At 35.2% G+C, this 7,599-nt stretch overlaps 1 long non-coding RNA gene across 1 annotated transcript; it reads right to left on the bottom strand.

Moving 5' to 3' along the window:
* Nucleotides 1-649: 649 nt before the first annotated feature.
* On the bottom strand, nucleotides 650-7,313 carry LOC128618674 (uncharacterized). Its single transcript, XR_008387770.1, has 4 exons — nucleotides 7,152-7,313; nucleotides 5,273-5,341; nucleotides 1,623-1,767; nucleotides 650-1,458 (listed from the first exon to the last, which is right to left on the bottom strand). It is a non-coding gene; the product is annotated as an uncharacterized LOC128618674 (long non-coding RNA).
* Nucleotides 7,314-7,599: the final 286 nt, after the last annotated feature.

A 7,599-nucleotide genomic window follows, 5' to 3' on the forward strand; every position in this document is an offset into this window, starting at 1 on the left:
CGTAGTGTTTCTTTACAAAGTGACATCACCATCTACTGGCCTGGCATGCATAATACAGCGTTTTTAGTCGTTTTCGCGGATCTGTGTGAACGGGGATCGTTTAGACAACATTGTCGTCTGTACGGATAACATTTTTTTTTTAAAAAAACGCAAGGGAAAAACATTTCCATTTTTAGTACACCGTTGTCGTGTAAACATACCCTTAGAAAACCACTCCGTTAACAGACTTTATTTAAATAAGATTTCTAAAAGCCTATTAAAATTTTATTACAATAATATTTTTTTTTACAATAAAAAGTTATTTTAGGTTTTATATTTGTTTTATATGCTGAATGAAGTTAGAGCAGGAGAGAAACTGAACTGTATTGCACTGAACCCACAGGATCCTGATAGATTCAGCTAGGAGTCATGTTCTTATTACAGTTATAGCAATGGCAAATGTTATGTGGGCCAAAAGTGGCCCGGCAATAAGAATACAAACTTTTTACAGTCTGGTCCTGAAAAATCACCAGAGTCCAACACACTCTGGGATTTCCCTTTTTCACACTTCAATGTACCTCTCAAAGTCAACAAAGCAAATTCACAACGTGGCAATGCTGCCATCTCATGCTGGGATGAGACACTGTATTAAACCTTTTTTCCTTCTTCATCAAAATGAAAGTGTTCTTTAATAAGGGAAATCAATCAACTTTGTACACAGATTGAAGACATGCTGGTAAAATGTAGTGAACATCCAAATAGCAAAATGTAAAACCCCTACTCAGCAATAACATAGTTTGTGTAGATAGTAAGCCATTCCAGTGAAACAGAAATTGGAGAAATACAGAGATGCAGAAATAACAAATAAATATTAAATAATAAAAACATTATGTCATCATTATCATTAATACATTACAAGCAATACAAACAACATAGGCCTAAAATGTGAAGGCTGATACAGCATACAGAATGATTGTTTACGATATCTTTCATTCATTGCTGGTCTGACCAGAAAGGTATGAACATTCATCATCATAATTCATGACCCAAATTATGTGATGAATATGCACTGGATTGATTGATGCAATTAATTTAAATGGTAATAAACCTAGTGTCCTGCTTCTTTAGCAGCAGTGCAGGTCATAAGGCACACAAATGTAGCAGAATGTACGTCAATATTACAGTGTATTACCAAAGTATGTTAATTTTGTAAAATAATGGTTAACTATTAGTACATGATAAATTTGGCAAAGTGATCTCATTGGTACACTTTTGGAGAACTGAAACCATGTTATATTCAACAAATTTAACTGAATTGTTTGTCAGTTGCATCTGTGTATGTGCATAATAATAGTAATAATAATAATAATAATAACAATGTTTTGTATGATTTGCCCTAAGACAGTCTTCTTGCTATTGTATTGATCCTCATCTTTGGTATCTGTCCTCAGTGGATGTCTTTGTTGGCACTTTGGAGGTCTGAAACACAGCAACATGATCATTACATGACCAGAAAGTGAAATTGAAAAGTAAGTATAAAATAAAATAATGACTTTTAAGTTAAGATTATTATTGGCTGCTTAAGTGATACAATCTGAACCAGATTCACAATATTTCCACCTGCCTATCCACATTTGTCTTACCTTTTACCATTCCATAGGAGCATCTTTGAATTCCATAGGAGCATCTTTGAATTCTACGGCGCTTTCCATGGATTTTTTTCTTAGAAAAAACTGGCACTGACTGATTGAGGGCACTGATAGATAACGTGAAGCCCCACAGGTGTACCTGTTACAAAATAAGATAAATAAAACAAGTTATATCATTACCATAAACAAATGTTTAACCATAATCTTATGAGAAAGTTGACTGAAATATTTGGAAAGAAACATGCCCAAATACACTCTGCTTACTCTGAGATCAAATGCAGCCTGGTGTGAATTTAAATCCTTATCGAATAATATTAATCATTTGAGCCAAGAGGATAATTAATTGTTTTGTCATGTCTATATTCATTTGACAAATGGAGATTTGTCAAATAAGATATTTCTATTGTTTAAAAGCATGTGCTGTTGAATTCTCTATTCTGATTGGTCAGACGGTTTTGATTCATTTTCTATAACAGCAGCTCTGGCAAAAGATCTAGCTGCAAGACTAATCGCAGGTCTATTTTATTGCAGTCGTTCTAAAATGTATTGTAATGTGAAAGCTCCACAAAAACAGTTTTTAAAAGATGTGTAATTGTTGATACGGTCAAGTTTTCTGTGAGGGCAAGTTTATTTAGCATTTTTGGAAGCAGTCTTCAATATCCAAAGAGATAAAGCTGTAATTTATTTCTGGTGCATGAATTCTTCAGGACAGATGGCTTTGTGGTTTCTCAGTAACATGATAAGCTGCATTTGTGTCTAACTTCAAGAGAGACAAAACAAGAGATGCTGGTGAAGGAACAACTGTTTATATCTGCTAGAAACATTCCACAACTTTAAATCCAACTATAAATGGATAAAAAAAAAAAGTATCCATCGTGACATTCTTTAATAAACAAACCTTTGTTAGTTGACAAATTGTTGTGGTATTAGAAGAATAAAACATGTTACAGGAATATGTAATAGATGTTCTAGAAAATGAATCTGCTTCAGGGTGGTAACAGCATCACACCACCCTGTTGTTGATTATTTTACTATAACAGCACAGCTTTTGTGTTTTGATACTTACTTCAGAGATGTCAGTTTAACATTGAATATTTACAGCCCATATTACACGTATGCACCCCGTTGGACATGGGGCGTTCCAATAATACTGATATTTATTATAACAGCACTCTTACAGTTCACTGTTTGCATCACTCTGCATCACTTGTTTGTGTTAGCTGCATCAAAAATCAAATTCTTGCAATTGTGTGTTAAACTGAAGCCATTAGTTCAGTTACTATGGTCTGTCATTTTGTCTATGCATTGCATATCACACCCTTGCTGTTAATCAGCAATTAATGAATATCAGCGAGGGTGTGACTATCTGCGTCATTCAGCCATTGACCTCATGCCTACGTCCGAGTCACAGTCATGCTAATATTCAGTACAACAGCACACTACAACCTACTGTATTTGATACTAGGTTTCTAAAGGATTTCAACTTTTCGGAATAAAAAAATTGTCAGTTGTAAGGGTTTCCCTAGAAGGAAAAAACAAAGAACTCTCAATGGTGTATGAATGTATAAATAAAGTATACATTTAATGTAGCATTATTCACCCTTTAACAAGCAAAAACAGCCCCGCAGATGGCTTTTAGTGGTGTTTAGACAAATGGTGGAACTTCCAGCTTAGAACACCTAAATCTACTTGTATTATTCAGAAGAGCTGCAGGAAATTGGCTTTTTTTTATTGTCCAATATTTTATTTCATCATTTTGTATGACGTGAGTGCATATGCTTTGGAAGCTCATGTATAATTCACCCATGGACTGTCATTCAAATGAAAGTTAGCTGTGTAACAAATGCTTAGCCTTCAGTCAATTCATAGTCAGATAATTAGCAGGAGAATCAATATTAAACCTCATCCATGGCCAAAAGACCTAAAGAGAATAAGTTGGCCTTGCTCTCTGGGTGGAAATCATGTAATTATTCTCTCTTCTGTTGAATAGGGTGACACTGGCCAGTCATGGGTTTTTGTGGGCTCATGTATATGGAACATGACAGTTAGTGTCTCTTCCAAGGACGTTTGGTAGCCCTGAGAGTTCAAATCCCCGCATTGTCTCAGTACAACAGTTGGACCCTTCAGCAAGTCTCTTAATTAACCCTCGATTGCTCAGGATGCTTGGATTATAACTCTGCTTCATTTGCCGGGCAAATCACCATGAACAATTATTCATATCTCCTATTGCCATCATTTAAAGTTACACTGTTCACATGTCTACCCAGTGAAACTGAATATGAAATTTGTTAGATGATTTTCTGTAAATATTTGTACTATACAGTCACCAACACTTTTTAGGAACACCATATTAATGCTGGGTAGGACCTCCCGTTTGCTTTTAGAACAGGTTGAATTCGTCATGACATGGATTTCACAAGCTGTTGGAAACTTTCCTTTGAGATTCTTTAAGATTGGGAGTTGACATGATTGCATCACATAATTAATGGCAATTTTTCAGCTGTCCATTCATACCGTGAATCTTCCATTCTACCACATCCCAAAGTGCTCTACATGGATGCAGGTGGCTGCATCTGGTGACTGGGGAGGCCACTGAAGTACCCTGAACTCATCATTATGTTCATGGATTTTTGTAACATGGCACATTATCATTCTTGATATAGTAATTATAAGATCATTTGGATACACGTGGTCAGTAACAATACTCAGATAGGCTGTGGCATTCAAACAATGCTCAATTTGTATTAAGGGGCTCAATGTGTGCCAAGAACACCTTCCCCATTACACCCAAAACCATGACACCACCAGCAGCAGCCTAAACAATTGACACAGTGCAGGTTGGTCCATGGATTCATACTGATGATGCCAAATGACCCTGACCCTACAGTGTCACAGCAGAAATCAAAGTTCTTCAGACCAGCTGATTTTTCCCCAATTTTCTATTGTTCAATTTCTCTTCCCCGTGTAGCATCAGATTCTTGTTCTTGGCTGACAAAAGTGGAGCCAGATGTGGTCTTCTGCTGTTGTAGCCAATATGCCTCACAGTTCAACATGTTGTGCATTCTGAGATGCTTTTCTGCTCACCACGGTTGTAAAGAATGGTTATTTGAGCTACCGTAGCATTCCAGTCCGCTCAGACCAGTCTAGCCATTCTCCTCTGACCTCTCTCATCAACAAGGCATTTCAGCCTGCAGGACATCTGGATGCCACTGTATTTATATATATATATATATATATATATATATATATATATATATATATATATATATATATATCACAATTCTGTGAAAACTCTAGAGACCACTGTGTGAAAATATGCCTGGAGATCAGCTGTTTCTGAAATACTCAAAGCAGCCCATCTGTTACCAACATCCATACCATGGTAAAGTCACAGAAGTCAAATTTTTTCCTCATTCTGACATTTGTAAAAATTAACTGAGCGTATGAACTGCATCGGCAGTATTTTATGCATTGTGCTGCTACTACGTGATTGGATGATTGGATGATTGCTGATTGTGTGAATGTGCAGGTATTCAAGTGTTCCTAAAATAGTGTCCAGTGAGTGTATAGAACACATTTAATTTATAAATGCATCATCAGGATACGATACTGGATATATTTCATTGAAATGGGAGGTCACTTACTGGTCTGCATGTGATGAGTTGACATTGTGAGGATTCTGCCGTAACAGAACGTTTCGATGCTGTTCAGCACTGTCAGAAGGTGGGGGGGGGGGGGGGGGGTAGAGCGAGAGAGAGATAGAGATTAGACCAAATCTCTGTGTGAACTGTACTGCAGAGTTCTACAGAGTATATCTGTGTATTATATGTGGGCAGCCTGGGAAAACTATGCATGTAGTCAAATTCTGACATTTTGTAGCCTATTATATACAGTGGGGGGGGGGGGGGGGGGATGAGTGTTCAGAGATTTTTGTTTTTGTCATTTAATATACTTCCAGCACATACAGTGCATCTCCTTCAAATTTATACACATAATGTCCTTTGACCTTGTACAGAAAAAGTATGTAGTCATGAGCATGCAGAAAGGAATGTTTGTTGTTGTTGTTAATAATTACAAAGTCAGCAGACATTATGTGTGTAAATTTGAGGTCTATATACGCAATGGACATATATTATATAATAAAAATCAAAGTGTTCAAATACTTAGCTCAGAAAACTACAAACTTTCCTCGACTGAAATACATTCCTCTTTTGCATGACTCTTAAGCCATAAGTAAAACTTCTAACTTTTTAAAATGTGCTTACCACCAAAAGTGAAAAGGGAGAAAATTGCATGACAGTTTCAGTCTAACTGTGGCGCAATAGCCGCACAGACATTTTGATATCCGGCTTCTCATTAAAAAAGGAACTGATTGTATAGGCTTATGTCTGTTTATAGCATGTAGCTACATGTTAAAATGGCTTCTAACATACAGTAACATAATCTTTGTGAGCAGATACTGTAGCCTAGGCAGGTTTAAAAAAATACATAAAAACATTTCTACATCATTTTGTTGATATATATTTTTATGGTTTCTTAAAGTCGATCTGTCAAAGTATGTGATCGGCAAAATAAAACAAGTTTACTTTGTTTGTTGGCCAGAATCCACCCAATGTGACGTCCATTGGGTTTTCGCCAGCCACCACAAGTATTCTAATATTTCCAACGCGTGTTTAAAGACAAAATGATCTGACACACACCCTTTCAACTGTAGGAACTACTCCCACCTATGGCATTTTAATTTGCCTATACATGCTAAGCATGGTGACATGGTCTGTTAAATTTGCAAATACAACACAGCATTAAAGTACATTAATAATTTTTTTAATGCTTATTTTATATTATTATAACGATAAGTTTGCTGTATTTCCTCATTTGTAAGTCGCTTTGAATAAAAGTGTCTGCTAAATGAATAAATGTAAACGTAATGTAAATGTCTGATATAATCAGATAATAATAACAATTTAATTGCTTGGAATATAAAGTGCATACTCTCATGTAAATTATACATGCTTATTTCAGATTTATATAAATTATAAAATACACCCTAACCATGCATTTGATGTAAATAAGGATTGCCTATTATCAAGAGCTTTTTGTGTCCTTAACTAGTCAATATTGTCTCCATTACTGTATATGAATATACATCTATAGCTGTGATTTGGGTGTTAGAATGCCTTTATAAAGTTTTAAGGCTGTTTGGAGGTAATACTGAGTTTAGTGGAATATTACTGGAGGTGCTCATTTCAAAGCTCCTTTAATGATATGGAGCAATGGCATGTCAAGTTGTATAGTTAAAATTCATCGTGATGAAATTCTATAACTGGTACTGGAAAAATTTCCTATAACAACATGCTCGGTCATGTTTTATTCCTTACATACATTTCAGCTTTAAAAAAAAAGAGAAGATTTTCAAGATACAAACAACCTGTGGTGAATTTGAATAAATAATTTGAATACTTTTACCACCTCTGTTACTGATATATTGTTAAAATGAAAGTTAGAAAAAATAAAAGGTCTTACCTCATGTTTTCAGAAAGTAGGTTCTGCTGTCATTGAAAGCCCCTGTGTTTAGCTGTGTGTAAATCCAAGCTTTCTCTCCGCAGTGTTTGTTGAAACGCTTTCTGTGAAACCTTTGACGTCATGTCTTATCACCTGATATTTTCCTGACGTTACAAGTAATACCTGATGAAGGCATTCCTCTGCCAATTATCAACTCTTAAACAAATAACTATTGTTGATCTTGTTGTAACAAACTAAGCATCCAAACTAAGCTCTATATATTTTTAAATTGCTAATTATAATTTACTTCTATAGTTTTAATATAATTCTAATTTCATTCCGTTGAATAATTGTGTATTTCTCAAAAATGTTAGATTGCAAAAGAGTCTTCAAATTAAAACAAAGCCACTGCTGTAATAAAATTATATTTATTCAACTTTGGAGTGAGATTGGATTTAAGAAATTAAAT

Source organism: Ictalurus furcatus, chromosome 14 (assembly GCF_023375685.1).
Source record: "Ictalurus furcatus strain D&B chromosome 14, Billie_1.0, whole genome shotgun sequence".
Lineage (NCBI taxonomy): Eukaryota > Metazoa > Chordata > Actinopteri > Siluriformes > Ictaluridae > Ictalurus > Ictalurus furcatus.